General features: G+C 43.6%; 1 protein-coding gene across 6 annotated transcripts in view; it reads left to right on the plus strand.

Moving 5' to 3' along the window:
* The window catches only part of KIAA1958 (KIAA1958 ortholog), a 114,545-nt gene that overhangs the window by 24,818 nt on the left and 70,768 nt on the right, over positions 1–18,959 (plus strand). The window contains exon 1 of one of the 6 annotated variants that reach the window (XM_073345662.2): positions 1,157–1,243. The exons of the other annotated variants lie outside the window; for them this stretch is intronic. The gene's annotated coding sequence lies outside the window, so the exon portion shown is untranslated. Of the gene's footprint in view, positions 1–1,156; positions 1,244–18,959 lie in introns of those variants that run through there. 6 annotated transcript variants of the gene reach the window in all.

Genomic DNA, 18,959 nt, shown 5'->3' on the forward strand with positions numbered 1-18,959 from the left:
TCAGGAGACAATAAGTTAATGTTAGAGGTTGTGACTTAGTAAAGACATCCTTACAGGCACATGCTTCCCGGCTTTATCTAATGGTCTAATGTGGTAAAATTCCAGAGAGCATACCTCAAAAGCACAAACAGAAGTGGGCATTTGAAGAAAGAGCTACTGCACCTGGACTTAAATCTCTCTTGTGTGCAAAAAAAAATAAAATATTGAAGCAGATTCTCATAATCAAAATACTAGCATTTCCTGCTAAATTATTTAAGGCATAATTGTCTAGCTATTTTCTTACATGTCTTCCATCATTTATAGTATAGGCATGCATCACATATATTAATGTGTTTGTCCTCACAATACTCTTTGCGGCACAGAAATATTTCCCCTATTTTATAGATGGGGACCAGAGGCACAGAGAGACAAAGTGACTTGCCCAAAGTCAAAGATGGCAGAGTGGGGAATTGGATCCTGGTTTCGCAACTTGCAAGGCAAGCACTGTAACCAAGAGACTGCCCTTCCTTTCTACCTGTCAGATAAGTGCTATAGGATAACAGAAGGAATCTAGGTGGTTCTGTAACGTAGTTTTCTAGACCTGTGCAATCCGTTCCAAGTTCACACATTCTGAAATGTGAAAATGTTTGCATTTTAATAAATGTTTTTCCTGTGGCCGAGTCTCACTGTTGAATGCAAAGGCAAAGCCTGGGTTTGACATGCTAGTTTTCTGATTCACTGATGGAACAGAACTCTGATTCAAGGAAAAGAGATTTCCCTTTGTAAAACTGGGCTAGAATTATTACATGAATCAAAATATAAATTAATAATGAGATGGTTCCCTGTAAATGGGGAATTGCAGAAGGGGCAATGTTATAGGCCAGTCAGACAGACATGAAGGTGAGAGAAAATGAGTTTCCTCTAGCTCTTCCACCTGGATCAGAGAGCACAACTAAATTGCATCTGATCTCTGTAATTACCAGAAAATGACTTCTGCAGAGCTAGGCTGACACTCCCAATCACGTGGGATAGGCCCAGCCAATGACAGACACAGGAAAAATATATGTGACTTGTCCCATGTGATCTATTGCAGTCAGCCAGGCTCAAATTCAAAATGCATGACATACTGTAGCGCTGCTGAAACCTGTGCATCTCCAGATGGAGCAAAAAAGTTTGGAAAAAACGTCTACAAACAGTTCAGGCTGATTTTCAGGTCAAGCCTGTCAATCCATCATGAGGGAGGCTCCAGTGACAACAAAAAAGGGTGAGAAACCTTAAACCAACTGCCAAGAACCAAGCGGTACAAAAATGTAACAAAAAGATTTTATGTGAACAACTGAACTGTGGTGCCCTGGCTGTCTAGTGGCAACTTGTCATGTGTGAATTCACACTCCTTCCCTGGTGCTTAGGAAAGCTAGGAGTGTTGTGGAAGCAGAACACACAGCAGACAGGACAAAGAGAGTAACCTCAAATACCTCATTAGCGACGCTTTCTGGTGAAAGTATGGAGCAGCATTCACAGACTCCTGCGGGCCATGCACAGCTGTTTCTTTGGAGAAGAGGTCTCTAGGAAGCTACACCTTTAAGACGAAGGGGTATGTGTAGTGGTTTTGGGGCAAAACCAGAGGAAAACGTGACACATCAAGTTGGAGAGAAGGAAGAGAAAGGGATTAATTTTACATGCATGGGACACACTCGTATGTTACGTTGAGGCAGACCATACAGTAACCCTGCCTTTGTGAAGGAAGGAAAATGGTTAAACTAGAGTAGACGCCCTGTTTGACCCTTACTTGCCTAGCATGTCCTTCAGGGACTCTGCTGAACAAGTAGGGGATGAAGTGGGCTGAGAGAATGTTGCAGGCAGTTGTGGGTTGACAGGTTCTGAGGATGTGGAACTGGCTGCTAGGAGTGAAAATCCAGACCCTGTCGTGGTGCCAGATTATTCCCCATAGTTAAGGCTATGTTTATGTCACGGAGGTCATGGAAGTCACAGAATTCATGGCTTCCAGAGACCTCCGTGACCTTCTCTGCTTCAGCCCCAGGGGCTGCAGGACTCTGGAGCTGACAGCCAGTGGGGCCCTGGCAGGATTCCAGTGAGAGGCAACAGCAGCGACAGGGGGCCCCCTGCAAAATTCCAGCGACAGGTGACAGATTCCTGAGGGGGCCCTCCTCAGGGGTCCAGCGACGGGCAACAGCCTCGTGCAGGGATGGGGACGCCTCGGGCGAGCGGCTGGGGGAGTCCCATTTTCTCTTTGGGAAATATGGTCACCCTGCAGCTCCCAGCCGCCGTGGGCAGAGGGGGAACCCCACAGCTCCCAGCCAAGACGGCGGCGGGGGAAACCATGGAGCCACAACAGCAAAAGTCACAGACAGGTAACGGCTTCCGGGAATTTTTGTTTATTGCCCATGACCTGTCCATGACTTTTACTAAAAATAACGGTGACAAAATCTTAGCCTTACCCATAGTGAATGGAGAAATTCAGCTAGAAACTACCATAAAGGTAGTATCCTTATTTTGTGTGATAAGGCATCTTTGATAAATTCTGCAAGCATTACAAAGGTCGTCCTGAGTATGTCTATGTGTGCACAGCTCACATTCTACTGTATGAAGTGAGAAGTACTGGTAAGTCCAGTTCATGTTTTGAGCCAAATTCTATCCTGACTTACAGTCTGTGCCATCATTCAAATGATGTGATGTGCAGAATTGGTTATGATGGGCTATAAATTAACACAGAATTTGGCCCAGTGTGTAGTAGGTGTTGCAAGGGCACTCATTGCCAGGGAAGCAAGTGTGACTAAATAAGCAAATCTATTGTACGCCGCTCAAAAATGTCACATCTGTATGCTCACATGGGAGCTTCCACTGATGTGAGGCTCACTTATGCCATGCATGGCATGAAACTGAGCGACTGAGCTGCAGATCTCTGTGGACCACCAGTTACTCTCTTAAGGAGAAATCCTGTCTCTCTTCCTCCATGGGTGTGGAGGAACCTTTGGCAGTGGAACCAAAATGGTTCCGCTGTGACTGTGTGGGGCTTGAGTTGTGCACCACCTGTGTGTCATGAGACCCCATCTGCAGGACTTTGAGTGACCTTACACTGGGAGAACTGGAGGAGGGGCCAAGTTTCCACTAACCTCCCTCCTCCCTTCACCTCTGGGGGACTGTTAGGACCAGAGCAGCCTCAGCACAGTGGCTTCAGTCTCACTATGGTCTGTGATGGACAGTTCCTTCCTTTTTGCGCCTTTAACCACCCCCAGGTTAGAGTAAAGGACTCTACGATTGTTTTACAAAAAGAAGGACGGGTGATCTTGTGATTAAAGCATTGGACTGAGACAGAGGCGATCTGGTTTCATTCCTGCCTCTGCCACAGGTCTTTTGTGTCATCTTGGGCGAGTCGCTTAATCTCTCTGTGCCTTCCCCATCCATGAGTAGGAATGATAAAATCAATAATACTTTGAAGCACTCAGATACTATGGGGAAGGGGGCCATAGAGGTACTTAGAAATTCTCAGTAGGCATGAGCATCACTAAAAGCTGATTAATGAATTTTCACGTTAGACAGGATTCTGATTTTTGTCAGTGTGCTAATTGTTGAAATGTTCTCTAACTTTTTTCCATATGCTTCATATATGTATTTAGTCATATATAGAGTGTGCAAAGAAAAATCTTACAACTAAGACAAATGATCCCATCCTCTGTCTTCATTGAAAAGAGCTGAGCACATGGCATCAACATTATTTTCTCGATTGATGTAATTTATTAAGTTTGGGGCCTTTTTGCTAACATTCCTTCCTTAATTTTGATTTGCCTGACTTTTTTTCAGTTTGTAGTACAGCCTTAATTTGTGACTTCAGTTTCTACAGGTTGAACCTCTCTAGTCCGACACCCTCGGGACCTGACCGGTGCCGAACCAGAGAATTTGCTGAACCACGGGAGGTCAATGCAGAGTGCCAGCAGGTCCCAATAGGCGTGGAAAGTAGGGGTGCAGGGGATGCTCCAGCACCCCCAGGCTTTGTGCCCAGCGCGGGCTCCGATGCCTGCCTCAGGTCCCAGCCACCGGCCCCTCGCATGGGGTCCCAGCCGCCGGCCCCAGGCTCTCCCCTTTCCTCCCGGGGCTTAAAAGCCGCAAATCAGCTGTTCGCAGCGCTCGGGAAGTGCTGGGAGGGAGGAGGAAGAGTTGGTAAGTGCAGGGCCGCTGGTGCGAGAGAGGCGTGGGGGGCAGAGGGGAGAGCTTGGTGCCAGTGGATACTCCGCACCTGCCAATTTTTCCCCGTAGGTGCTCCAGTGCCTATGCCTGACCACGGATGTTCCTGGACCAGGGAGTGCCGGATTACAGAGGTTCAACCTGTATTAAATTCCTTGGCAAGAGGAAACAATGGGATTGGTATTTAAGCATGTAAATTGCACAGTAATAAAAAAAAGAAATTGACACGCTCATTTAGCCCAGCACCTAAAGCTGCACATCTGAGATGTGACTGTGATTTGTGGTTGCACAGCTTTCCTTTGGCAGGCAGGCAGGTTCTGTGTTTGTTCTGAATTATCTGGGCAAGGAAGACAAGGTGGGTCCTTCTAAATTGGTTCAATAAAAGATATTACCTCACCCACCTTGTCTCTCTAATTTTCTGGGACCGACACAGCTTCAACAACACTGCACACATCAGATAAGGAAGTCCATTTTAAAAGTCACCATGTGATTGGAACCGGGTAGCAGTTTGTCAACATGATACTCCACTCTGTGAATGTGAAACTGGGGGTCCATATGGCTTGATAGCATCTCATTCCACCAGGTTGACCTAAAAAACAACAACAAAAAAACCTTGGTGGGATTGAATTAGGGAATAGCAAAACTTGCTTTTCCTGCTGTAACCTTATCTCGTGCTTTTGGGTCCGGACTCCGTCTGTTAAATTACAACTCCAACCTCTGGCCAGCAGTAGCTCTGACTGTGCTGGACTCACGAACAATGGGCCAAATTTTCTGCTGGTGTAAATGGGTGCTGCTCCATTAATTTCAGTGGAGTCCAGAAGTTCCAGGGGAAGGCAGACGAGAGTGGTCTTTGAGACTGTGTGATTCGATCGCATCCTCACCTTTGGGACAATGTCCAAAATAATGCTGTTTGCCAGAAAAAGTTTGCCCCAAACACTCCTTTTACCTCCCTCCATTTACTTGTTTTGCATATTGAAGACACTGAAAACCAACATCTAGACGTCTTGCCTGTGTTTTTGTTTGTTGAGCATGCTGTTCTTAGCGATGAAGTGTTTAACTTGCACAGCTGTGTGGCAGAGAGAGGGTCTTTCTCACTGTCATTATTGCTATCTAGCATCTTTTAAAAGTAATCAGACAAGAGTTTTTAATTTGTTGCCTTTTTGGTTTTGGCAGAATTAATCTTCAGCTCAACAGTTATTCTAAACACAAGCCTTATAAAATGCTCTACGTGGCTTTATTTTCGTATGTGTCCATTTTAGAACTATTTCTCAGACAGTGTGTTCCAATCTGGCACCTATTAAGCAGGCTAAATTTCCATTGTCTTCAGTGGGAGGGGTGCTTGCTTTGCAGACTTCAGAATGAGGCTCCAGCCTAGTATGTCATGGCCAAGGTGTGGCTCTAAATTGGATTTTTAACATGGTTTGCTTTACCATGTTAGGCCAAACTAAAGTGGGTCATAACCTGGACCACAACAGAATTTAAGCCCAGCAAACCTCATAGTCTAAGAAACTATGCTGGGGACAGAATGGTCTAAGTACTTGTTGGGGAGTGTGAAATGAAAGTACCCTCCAACAGAGTATGAATGATCAATTGCAAGATATTCAGAGAATTGTTTCACCCTGAAATATGTAGAAAGGGCCACATGGGCAGCGAGACGGTTGATCTGATTCTAATTTCCCTTACAGACATGTAAATCAGGAGAAGCTTCATGGAAATCAGTGGAGTTTTACTGCAGGAAAACAAGTGAGAGTGATACCGAAGGGAGATCCAGTTTCTTCATGTTGGGAATGCAGAACACTGCATGGCTGAGTTAGCTCATCATGGTTTGCCGAAAGCTCTGAGTTTTACAGGGATCTATGTAGTGGATGGTAAAAACCTCTCCCTACATTTGTGTCATTTTAGCAAGAGTGACTGAGAATGTTTTTTTTCAACGGTGTAAGAATAAGACACAGAAGCAGCTCTCAGAGATCAGATTCCACTTTGGGACCAAAAACCAGGACCCAAACTGTCTGAGGAAAATATAGTTTGAATGCAAAATGAATGGTCATTTGTTGTAATCCCATGAATCCAAATTTAAAAAAGCATTGTGTTCATTTCACAAATTGATCAGTTCTTTCTCTTCCATGCTATGACTGTGCATAGATAGCAAATAGGAAGTTATAGTGGGTCTTTGTTTGAATGACCACCCTTGTGGGACAAAGTCACTTGGGGGGTCTATGCCAGCAGACGCACCAGAGATAGAAAATCCAGCATGGGAGTGATTACTCCTCCGTACCAAAGACACACTGGGGTTAACACTGGCCAAAAACTGAGCAGCAATGGCCAGGAAAGGGACAAGGCCATTCATCCCCACTTCAGCCTGCATTAGCACGGCTCTATAGGAACCCCCAACAGGACTTCAGTTTGTTTTCTCCCTCTCCAACCTTTTTGGAAGCCCTGAGAGAGGCAAGTGGGGTACTAAGAAGTGCCCTTCTTTAGTAGAATGCCCCCTGAAGTGCAATAGGCCGGACTGGCACACAGAAATGTGCTATGTATGTCCCTGTGCCAGCATTAGTGAGTCTGGCCCCTTGTTTGCACGCTTCTACAGAACGAATTTTAATAATTTTAGGCATAATCTATTTTATCCCTTAATTTAAAGTTTAGGACTTTCAAGGCTGATGATGAGGTTAGTGCTTTCTCTATGGGGGAAATAAGTAAAGAGTTATTAATGGAATATAAAAGACAGTGGCATGGTGTGATTTAAAAGTATTTTTTATCCATTAGGCCTTGATTACAGTATGTTACCCAATATTTCTAACTGGCTTTAAATTTGGATGCAAATTTTTTCATATCCTGGCTCATCTCTAGGAGAGCTTTCATGTTACTATTTTTTCATATAACTTCAAAGTCTTGTCTAAGAACTATTTTAGGGACTTAACTGCATATGATCTATTATGCACAGTTGCATACCAGCCTGTTCAAAGATTAGTCTTCTGTCTATTTCTAGTATTTTTGCAAGTCTGTACTCTTTTTTGCAATTTTTAAAGAATCTTTTCCCGCTTGGCATTTGAAAGAGAGAGCCTTGTATGTAAACTAGAGAGAATGACCTGCATGGTTCTGCTAGTATTCTAAAATTCCTGACCATTATTCATAATCTGCAAGGTTGCAAGGTTTAAAAGACAGCTTAGAATGTCACTTTTATTGAGAACTGAGTCTTTACAAATTCTCTTGCTCGGCTCAAAATCATCTGTGAATAAAAATATAACAATAGCTATTTAAAAAAATCTAAATTCTAGTGTAGAGCAGTTTCCTCCTCATGCAGAAAAGTTGTGAGTTCCTGCAATAGTTCTCATTTTCTGTAAAAGATTAACTCTATATTTAGTGTAATAGCTGCTAAATTGCAGTCTGTGACCATTCTGATGACACTTAAGCTGAGCCAGCGGTGTAGCCCGGACGGGACACTTGGATGGGCCCTTATTTCAGGTGGGTGGTCAATGCCAGGCCCGAGGAGGCAAGAGGGATGGGGAAAGAGGGATCAGGGCTAGCTGGACAGGGTGAGGCGAGGCAGCCTTGCAGGAGGCGATGGACACTCTGGTCAAGACCGCTTCTGGCCCCAGGCGCGCATCCAGGGAGTGGGGTCAGGGACTCATCCCTCTCCGCCCACCCAGCTCTCCAGATGGGGAGCAGGGTCGGGGCAAAGGGGTTTACCCCACTCCACCTGCTTGGCATTCCAGCTGGGGAGTGGGCAAGTCCCCATGCTCCGACCCTGCTCCCTGGCAGGAGCATGGGGCAGGCAGAGCAGGGCAAGTGCTAGGGCTGGAGCAGAGCCTGGGCTGGGGGTGTGGGCCTGGATGCTAAGTGCGTGGGCTGTGGCCCACCTGTGCCTACGCCCCTGAGCTGAACATTTGTCTATATTAAGAAAGTTTACACTGGTTACCCTTGTGCCAATTTCCTTATTGTAGACAATTGCATTGTAGTCAGAGAAATCCTACAAGTCAAAAAGACAAACCAACACTGAAAAAGTAAAATTTCTCTGGACGAAATGGTGCTCTCACTTATGCATGAGCGACTGCACTGGTTTTGCATACTTCAGATAGCCTAGTAAAAGAACTAACAGCATCAGCGTAGTATTTTGTGTGTATATTGATAATAGCATTCTTTTACATTTTCACAGATTAAGTATGGACTTTCTCTTTAGAGGCAAATGTTCTGGAAAAAAGAAAGAGAAGAGAAACATCTCACTTTCAGGCTCTGAATTTGATCCCTCTTATTACATTCTCATGAAACTAGAGATGACATACACTGATGATTGTGGACTCAGAAAATTATAAAATTTTAAAATCTTTCAAGTCTGTCACATTTTCATCATTTGGGGATGGCCATTAAGCACAGGCTATGGCAAACTTTGATAGTTTTGATACAGTAAACAGATAACATGTGACTTTATGTTCAGATCACACTGAAAAATTGTATAAAAAAGATACCATTCAGGAGCAGATTAAAAAGAAAGGTTTGGTCCACAAAACCCCTTTTTGCTAGCTACATTTTTTTAGACTGTTTAAAATATTAAATTTATTTGCAACATACTGTTCAGTGATGATTTTACAGATCACATTATCTTCATCTAAAATGCCCATAGGGTGAACTTGGAACTAGTGAAAATGAAAGATTAATAGGAATGATTGAGGTTACCACAGAGTTTTTTTACCCACCTTGGCAACATGCCTCCATGCTGACATACAACACTATTGCTATTTCAGTCCTGACACTCCCTTGCCTGTGACTGTCAGCTGCATTATACTATACATTGGTTTCTCCATTGTATTTGCAAAAACCCAAGCTATTTTATGCAGGGTTGATAACCATCTGTCAGAGATGATGCTGGCCTTGAACCGGCTGACTGAGTCCCGTCAACGAAACCTATAAGATTATTATACAGAGGTTTTATCCAAACATTCACTCGGCTGCCTTTGATATGTCTGATAGAGTTGCCAGATCTTTAGCATCCGGAGTGCTGTTAGAGTATGTCTACACAGCATCTGGGAGGGTGTTTCCCAGCTGGGTAGAAAGATACACGCTAGCTCCGCTTGAGTTAGTGCATTAAAAATAGCAGTGCAGTCATCACAGCACGAGAGGCAGCATGGGCTGGTTGCCTGGGTACAACCCTGCTCAGCCCTCAGGGTATTCGCTTGAGTACATACCCAGAGCTGCCACCAATGTTGTCTCGGTCACACTGCCATTTTTAGGTGCTAGCTCGAACATGTCGACCCAAGCTGGGAATTGCACCTCCCTGCTGTTGTGTGGATGCACCCCTTCTTTAGGTGAGGCAGTGTAGCCTTTAACATGTGTTTGCTGATTAAGTTGCAGTCTAGGTGGGAAACCTTTTGTCAACCAGTTTTTCCCTTCTGCCTCTTTCAAAACTTCCTGGCTTTTCGTTCTCTACATGTGTCATGACAAGCTCCCATGCTCTGATATTGCTTGACGTCTCAAACGCATAGACTTTAAGACCAGAAGGGACCATCACGATCATCTAGTTTGACCTCCTGCACGTTGCAGGCCACGGAACCTCTCCCACCACTCCCACTCCCTAACCTCTGGCTGAGTTACTGAAGTCCTCAAATCATGACTTAAAGACTTCAAGTTACAGAGAATCCACCATTTATACTAGTTTAAACCTGCAAGTGACCTTTGCCCCATGCTGCAGAGGAAGGCGAAACACCTTCTTCCCCCTGGGTGTCTGCCAGTCTGACCCAGGGGGAAATTTCTTCCCGACTCTGAATATGGCGATCAGTTAGACCCTGTGCATGTAGGCGAGACCCCCCCAGCCATACACCTGGGAAGGAATTCTCTGTAGTAACTCAGAGCCCTCCCCATCTAGGGTCCTATCACCGGCCATTGGAGATATTTGCTGCTAGCAGTCATGCCATTGTAGGCAGTTTTCTCATATAATCCCCTCCATCAATTTTTCAAGCTCAGTCTTGAAGCCAGTTAGGTATTTTTGCCCACACTGCTCCCCTTGGAAGGCTATTGCAGAACTTCACTCTGATGGTTAGAAACCTTCACCTAAATGAAAGCCTGAACTTGTTGATGGCCAATTTATATCCATTTGTTCTTGTGTCCACATTGACACTTAACTTAAATAATTCCTCTCCCTCTTTGGTATTTATCCCTCTGATGTATTTATAGAGAGCAATCATATTTCTACTCAGCCTTCTTTTGGTTAAGCTAAACAAGCCAAGCTCTTTGAGTCTCCTCTCATAAGGTAGGTTTTCCATTTCTCGGATCATCCTAGTAGCCCTTCTCTGCACCTGTTCCAGTTTGAATTCATCTTCCTTAAACATGGGATACCAGAACTGCACACAGTATTCTAGATGAGGTCTCACCAGTGCCTTGTATAATGGTACTAACACTTCCCTGTCTCTACTGGAAATACCTCGCCTGTTGCATCACACGACTGCATTAGTCTTTTTCACAGTCACATCATTGGAGTTCATAGTCCTCCTGTGATCAACCAATACACCCAGGTCTTTCTCCTACTCTGTCACTTCCAGTTGATGTCCCCAGTGTACAGCAAAGATTCTTGTTGCTGGTCCCTAACTGCATGACCTTGTGCTTTGCTCTATTAAATTTCGTCACATTTCTATTACTCCAGTTTTCAAGGTCATCCAGATCTTCTAGTATGATATTCCAGTCCTCCTCCATACTGGCAATACCTCCCAATTTTGTGTCATCTGCAAATTTTATTAGCACGCTTTTTGTGCATGGACCATTAATAAAAATGTTTAAATAAGATTGGTCCCAAGACCGATCCCTGAGGAATTCCACTAGTAACCTCTCTCAAGCCTGACAGCTCACCTTTCTGCTTGACCTGTTGTAGTTTCCCTTTGACCAGTTCCTTATCCACCTTTCAATTCTCAGATTAATCCCCATCTTCTCCAATTCAACTAATAATTTCCCATTTGGAACTGTATCAAATGCTTTACTGTAGTCCAGCTAGATTAGATCTACTGCATTTCTTTTGTCTAAAAAAATCAGTTATTTTCTCTTTCAATTGGTCAGTTCTTTCCTTGATCTTTCTCTAGTGCTGACAGTATTTTCTTCCCCACCACCCTGCCATCTTTTTTACATCACACACATCTTGGACAGGTTTTGCACTGTTTTTAAAAGTGTCCAAGATCAGTTTTTCCCTTTGTATAGCAAAGCCCAGGTTTCCTTTTGCAAATGAGACACCAGATGCTCTAACAAAGTCTACCCCACTTTCTGGGATTCCATATTTATTTTAGACTCTTACAGAACAAAATATGAAAAAAGCAAGCAAGCAAACAAACCAAAACCCCCAAATTCCAAAACACCCTCCACTGGGCCCTCTACCTCATCTGAGGTCAGATGCTTTTGTTATAGTCTTTAACAGCAGCAATTTTAAGACACCCCCTCCAAAAATGTAGATATTCCAAAGTATAGAATTATCACTTCTCACAATTATCTGAGCTAGAATCCTTATTGTGAGCTCAGTGGTTGGTCTGTGAGCTCACAGGCCCTCTTCCCAAGGAAGATAAATGTTTCCTGGCAGGTTAATTGGCAGCATTATGAGGGTCTCCTGCCAAACAAGCCAACTTGTTGAACCCCTTGTTGGTCCTAGATAACCCCCTGCAATAGAGCCTGAAGCAGTGGGATTCCTTTCCAGGGAGTTTCTTCTAGTTTAGAATCGTTTTTTTTCCAGCCCAGAAGTATCATTTTCTTGCACCATGACGCCCCTAAAGCTAGTCTCACCAGACTGCATTTTCACAGACTGCTTAGAAAGCTCTGAAAAGGTTTGAAATGTGAAGAAAAGGTGACAGCCGTATCTAGCGAACAGACACCATTTTTCAGAGTGGTGTTACATGCACATGCTAAATTCTTCAGTAAAGTGTAATTGAAGGTGGACCTCAATAAACCATCAGTGTGTTTCTCCTATTCTTGTCTAGACTTTGGGGCAAACGGGTTCCGCTTTCTGCATGGAATGGATGAATTCCTTTAGAAATATCATTATTTATTTATTATTGTGGGTGACCCCACAAGAAGTCACTGTGTTTCCTTGAAAACTATGCCAGGGCGGGTATTTAAATGAATATTTTCTGGTCTATCAAAGAACGTGGCTAAAGTTCATTCAGTCGGACAAGTTACAGGAGCAGACAGCAGTAATCAGCCTGGCCCCAGTACATAGGTTGAGATTTGTGAGTTAGCCATTTGGGGCCTGATCCAAAAAGACCAGTAAAGTTAATGGAAAGACTCTTGTTGTCCTCAGTGGGCTTTGGATCAGGGCCCAGATGCAAAGTAGGAGCTTAACTACCTTTGGGCATCTGGGCTCAGGAACCTTAGAGATTATGCCAGTGAACTTTACTTCTGGTAATTCAGCTAGGTCCCAACAGCTGTTTGTAACTGACTACCTAATTACCACCCTTTCAGTCTGCAGAGTGAATATTTAACACAAAAGGCTCTACTCTATCTCACAAAGACTGAGCCATGCTGAAGGAGACATTCAAAAACAGATTAGACTGCAGTAGCTGGGGGCACTTGGCCTCATTCTGACTGATCTCACAGCACCATGAAACTCCATTGACTTCAGTGGAATGAGAACTGGTTTACAAAGGATCAAATTAATCTGTTTTGTAATGACATTGGCTTCCATGGGCTTACACAAGGGATGGATTTTGTCCCATCCCTTCAGAGACACTAGCAGGAGCAAGATGAACAGCTACACCTCTGTAAAAGCTCATGAAAGCTCATGCTCAAATAAATTGGTTAGTCTCTAAGGTGCCACAAGTACTCCTTTTCTTTTAGCTACACCTCTGCTGGTTCTCGCATATATACAGGGAGAGTGGTGCCATGGCAAAGGGGGAGCCAGTCATATGGGCTGTCCTTGTTCTGGTTTGGTTTCAGATTGTATGGGAAGGCTGGGAGGGGGAAAGTAATTTAAAGTGAATAGCTGGCAAATTAATATTCCTTTCAGAACTATGGAGCTTACGTTGTTTTGATGGCTAAACGCAGAAGTTCAAGTCTCAACTGTTTTAGTGGAAACACAAAACTCTGAAGACAGTGGATTGTAAGTGGAGGAAGAAATTATTTCCATAATAGGTCCCTCTTCCTCCTCTCATTTTTGCCTGTGCATCATAGTTACACATGGGGTCACCTGGGCCCTTCTGGTAACAGTCCCTTAGGCAGAACATCTTGAATAGAGGGCCATTAGCTCTGAAAGCAGCTGGTAGTCATCAGGGCTTGGTGCAAAGTCCATCTCTGTTCTGAAGATTGCAGTGGGAAATGTCTATCTTGAGGAAGCCCATTATGTTATGTAAATGCACCTAGAGGATGCTTGATGGGCACATTCAATAAATATAATGTGAAATAATGAGCAATTTTGGGTTTGCTTTAAAATTCATTTGGTTATATTTTCCAGTCTACACTTATGTTTTGTTAATGATTTGAGAGCTCAGTGTTTTAAAAAATTAATCTTAAAATCTTGCAGTTTTACTCTAAACATTCCTTATCATTCAAAAATTAGCATTAGCTTTTATACTATCGCCTGGATCCTGCCAGCCTTTATGTCATGCGCCACAAGGAGCACAAAGGTTTTGTGCCTTAGCATGAGGCATCAGGGAGGGCACATGTAGGTGACAGTATAGCTAAGCACTGTGGGTTTGATTTCTAGAGAATCTCCAGTCATTGAAGTCAATAGGAGCTCTGGGTGCTCAGCAGCTCGGTGAATCAGTTCATAATTACAGTCCCCCAAACTGAGCAGTAGAAAGTTCAACGATCCTTTCATGTCTGGTCCCTTGGGCAGATTCTGCCACCATTACAGTAAGTAGTTACTGAGCATTCCTGCTCGTTTCAATAGCCCTACTTGAGGAGAGAGGTCATGCTCAGCATGAAGAAGGGTGGCAGAATCTGATCTACACTGCTGGGAACACAATGGAAGGGACTGGCCTATACTCTTGGGTTGGGAACACAAAAGCAAAGGTGAGCAGGGCAAAGGTGGAGAATGGGCATGTGTGAGGAGTCGTGGGCTTATGTGTGAACCTTGACAGACAAATAAGGGAGGAGTCCTTGTGGCATCTTAGAGACTAACAAATTTATTTGGGCATAAGCTTTTGTGGGCGAAAACCCACTTCATCAGATGCATTGGAGAATGCCTTCTTGTTATTTTTGCTGATACAGACTAAGATGGCTACCACTCTGAAATAAGGGAGGGATTCTCTCACCTAGTAGGGTCTAGCTGGGGAAGAATTCCCCTGAGGCAGCCATTGTGAGGGACAGCTGTTCATTACGCTAGTCAGGACCCCTTGCAAACCCTGACTTGAAACCACGTTAGTTCCCCTTCACCTTGCACTGAGCCTTTCTATGCCATGCCTCTGGAAGACATAGCATACAATGTCAGCCAAGGTGTTTAGCTTATGCTCCCCCTTGGCCTCAATTCCATTCCTAGGTGGGAGTAAATTATCATCTCCATAGCATTGTTCTCATTCGTGCCGGCTTGGTTCCTCTGCACTTCCTGAACTGCTCACTCTCTCTTTTTACCTTGCACTTACAACACAACACACTGCTGCAATCTTGCCGCTGCACCGAGCAGGTTCAAGGCCTACATAGCTGACATTTGTTTCAGTGTGAACAGAGTAAAGTGATGATAGCCACTTAGAAATAAATACAAGCAGTAACAACATTGTTGTTAATTGTGGGGGGGGGGGGGAGAGAATTCTCCAGGCAGTTAGTGGTTTGTAGAGGGTTTAATTTTGTGAAAAATACCAAGTGCTTTTGGGCTAATAACCTGATGCTGTTCTTTAAAGTCAAAATAAATCATCTTCTTCCTCAGCTGGCTAAAGGAATCTCCTCAGCCAAACTGTTTGCTGCCTGTTAAGCACTTGTTGTGCTGGCAGCGGTAGTTGAAACTATGCCATACTTGGCAGTGAAAGAATCTTTCCTGAAGACATGCCATCAGCTGAGGAATAGCTCTAGGCCAATGGAAAGGGTGTGGCAGAATGCCATGATATTTTAATGAATGGAAAACTATATTGTCCATTAAGATGTTCCACGTTCTGGAAAAGAAGAATTCTTAGCACCATTTATTATATCAGTTACTGGTATTATTTTTTTGTTATGGGTGAAATTCTGATCCCACTGGAGTCAACTCCCATTGACTTCAGTGGGGCGAGGATTTTATCCTATATGTTTAGACACATGTAAAAATGAAAACGCTTGCTACCCAAAGTGATTTGATAGACATACACAATCGGGCCCACTTGGAAATGTTTTTTTTCTTTTTTTTAATCATTGTGTGCTTCTAAATAACTTCTTGTGGCACTGTTTAAAAACATTAACAAATAATATAGGATCCCAAAATGTGTAGCTGCTATATGGGTTGATTATGGAGAGTTGCCACTTTCTATTTCTAGGCTGCTGGTTGGAATCCACACCAGGCTGCTAGGGAATACTGACTAATTATTAGTGTTGGGGGAATCTCTTGTAGTTCCAGGGCTCAGAAACTTGTCAAACTATTTTTGAGATTTGCAAAACTAGCTGAATCTGTGATCCCTTTCCCTGTACTTTATATCTTTTATTTTCCCAAGAGATAGTTACTTTAAAAATGTTTTTTGGGTTGAAAAGAATCATTGCTATTTATTAGGGGTGGGAAATTGCCGTTTACTCACACAGTAGCATGGCACAATCGGGTGTCTTACACATGGTCTATTATAGTGCAACTATTTTAAAAAAGTTTTTCTCTCTCCTTTCTGCGCCTCTCTTCATAGTCTCTCTCTTAAACATTATTGCATTTACATTCTGCTTGAGTCTGAATTCAACTTTCAAACCCCTAATGTCTGAGTGGGTTTGAAATTAGAGAAAATTAGTTCACCCAACCCTAGTCATTACTATCTGATGACTGACTGGTGGCCTGTGTGAAATGACTGAATCGTTGTCAATCTCGGTCCTAAGGGTTCATATCACAAGTGACAACTCTGTGGCAACTTCAGCAAAGAGGTCAAAAATTGGTGGGCCAGAGACTGAACTCTCACTGCTAGTGGTGGTTGCTTCAGGATGTGGGCTGAGACAGCAGCAGGACGCTGTGGGGAAGTTTGCACAGCTGCTGCCCTATTTTACAGATAAACAGAAGAGGGCTTGTCAATTTCTGTAGTTCTACAGGCATTACACATTTCACTTAAGAAAATAAACAAGCTGGTAAAATAATATATAATTGCCCAATGGCCAAAACTTTTAATCAGCTACAAGTTTATATAACATCAATAAAACTGCTAGTGTAAAAGTTGTGAGCCTTGTGGGTTAAGGGCTCAGATTTCTCTCTTTATAAGTATAAAAATAAAGAAACTTGCAAATGAAACTTCCGCTTCCCTTCTCGTTGGTGATGGAATAACATCCCCGTGGCAGCCACAGCGTTTGCTCATATGGAGGAGTCGTATTAAGGAAGTATGTATGTATTTCGAGCTGCTGCTTAGTGTGATTTAGCTGCTGGAAATGAGGAGTGCCAGCACGATGTGACCAACCAGCAAGTGTTCAGCAGTGGTTTGAGACCCACTGGTGTAGGAGTTAATACAAAATTGCCAGTCCCAGTGTTTAAAAAAAATAACAAGTCAGGCCCCAAATATCATGAGATTGGCTTAAAAATCAAGAACTTTTTTGAAAAACAAGAAATTTGAGGGGGTCTTCTCATTTGCCTTCTGGTGTTGGAGCCATTAGGGTTCACATTTTCAAGCTTTTTACTGCAACCAGGAGGGTTAGAAATTTACTTTGTTTGTTTTAATGAAAGCTTGGTTTTTGAGTAATAACATGGTTCCAGGAACTTGGACTTTAAGCAAAACACTAAATATCGTAAGTCTCATGATAAATTTGTGTGAGATGGGAACAGTGTTGATAGAAATGGGTCATACTGTTTGCTTTGGCGCAAATCCATGGCAGAAGGCACTGTAGTCCAAAAAGATAGGCCAGCAGTGCTAACGAATGCTGTTGTGACGTACAGCATGAGCCAGTGCTGATCTGGACAGAGTTAGCCATCAAAGGAAATCCATTCTTATCGTATGTGGCTTTGTGAGGGCAAAGCTTTGCATACTTCTGCAGTTTCCTATCTCCTTGGAACCATTTCCCCAGGTCATGCTTCAGGCATATACATGGTGTGGAGGGCACTGGTGGTGCTGTATGGCATAATACCACATAGCTGCACTTCACCTCATATATTCACAGATCTATCCAGTTCTGTGTATAGTCCCTGGGCCTCTTTACTGCCTCCTGTTCCTTGCCAGCGTGTCTCCAATGGAGCCGGGACCCTCAGTTTCCTTGCCGCCTGCAGAACCCATTCATGGGGTGATTTCAGAGCAAGGAAGGGGAACCTTGCCTAAGCCAACACTGACCTAATCAGCATTACTAGAGGCAGAAAAAAGTCAGATGTTGCTGGTCCCCCATCACTGTCCTCTCCAGCTTCCGGCCGACTCACTCCTCACTTGTCAAACCATCAGTGGGAGAGCTTGTAGAGAGCCAAGAGGAAGGGGAAACGATGCAATGTAGGTGGCGCTCTCTCTTCCCCTCCCCTCTCTTTACCACTCCCTTTCTGAGGTATTCCATTCTTCCATCTATGCAAGCAGCCAGAGGAGACACCTTGGTAGATGGCTGTCACCTTTGTCAAATGCATTCCATGGTGTAGGTTAGTGAGGGAGGAATTCAAGCCAGACTGGTTACTGATACGGGGGCTTGCTATTGGACAGTGTTTACACTGGTGTATCATCTAGGAGAGAGCACTTTGGGGCTGCTTCCTGCCATCCTTTGGGCTGTCAGAACTCAACAGGAGTTTCACCTGCGTGAGGTGGCCTGACATGCTCCTGTGTTATAATGGGAAGAGGGATTGTAAGAGATCCCTTTGCTATTATTTAAAATAGTTTGGTCATTAAATATGTACCGTGAAGAGAGGCGTTCTGGGTTACAGCCAATCAAAGGATGACTTATTGAATGTCCTCCTTTGCCTTGAGGGAAGGGGGTTGCAACCTTAAGACAGGCTAGTGGAGGCTTGTGGTGTGTACTAAAATGAAAGTTTGCAGTAATCACCATAGCAGCTGGTAGTAAATGAGGTTAAAAAACTAAATATGTCAAGGCATGCTGAGATCAAGTCTGATTCTTAATTTAGGGTCCAGATTACTGTATTGAATTTTCAGCACCTATAGATGATTCACACAGGATTAGGCATTGCTGGGCTCTAACCAGCAGAAAATCCCTCTAGAATAATAAGGCTTTGTGGTTTTTAATGCAGTTAAAATACCAGCATTATTCACATTGGAGACTTAGCTCAGTTTTGCCAGCTACTGTATGATTTCCGAGTACTCATGTAAGTAGGCTGTAAAGCATGAGTCATCTTATTGAATCCTGCCAGTTAGATAGAAAGACTTAAGCAACCTTCACGATGTGATTTAGCAAGTAAGACTGGACTGCCAGCCAGCAAAGAGCAGTCTGAATGAATGGAAAAACTACCCCTTTGGGAGGCCAATTCTTTTTACCTTTTTTTTTCTGACAACTGAATATAATTTTCCCCCTCTTCTATGAAGTTTCCAAAATAAGCTTCTAGGGTCAAATCATTTCCCTTTGCTAAGAGAGAGGTTTGGCACAGGGTGGTAGGGGAAGCAATTTCTTTGTACACTACTGCAATGTCAGGATTGCAATAGTCCCTATTGCTTCTGCACCTTTGGTTTGCAGGAGGCTGTGGCCAGTGGGTCTGCAACGTGGTGGTTTCACCGGATTCATCCTTAATCTTTTCTAGTGTGGTTCTACTCTGC

Source organism: Lepidochelys kempii, chromosome 5 (genome assembly GCF_965140285.1).
Source record: "Lepidochelys kempii isolate rLepKem1 chromosome 5, rLepKem1.hap1, whole genome shotgun sequence".
Lineage (NCBI taxonomy): Eukaryota > Metazoa > Chordata > Testudines > Cheloniidae > Lepidochelys > Lepidochelys kempii.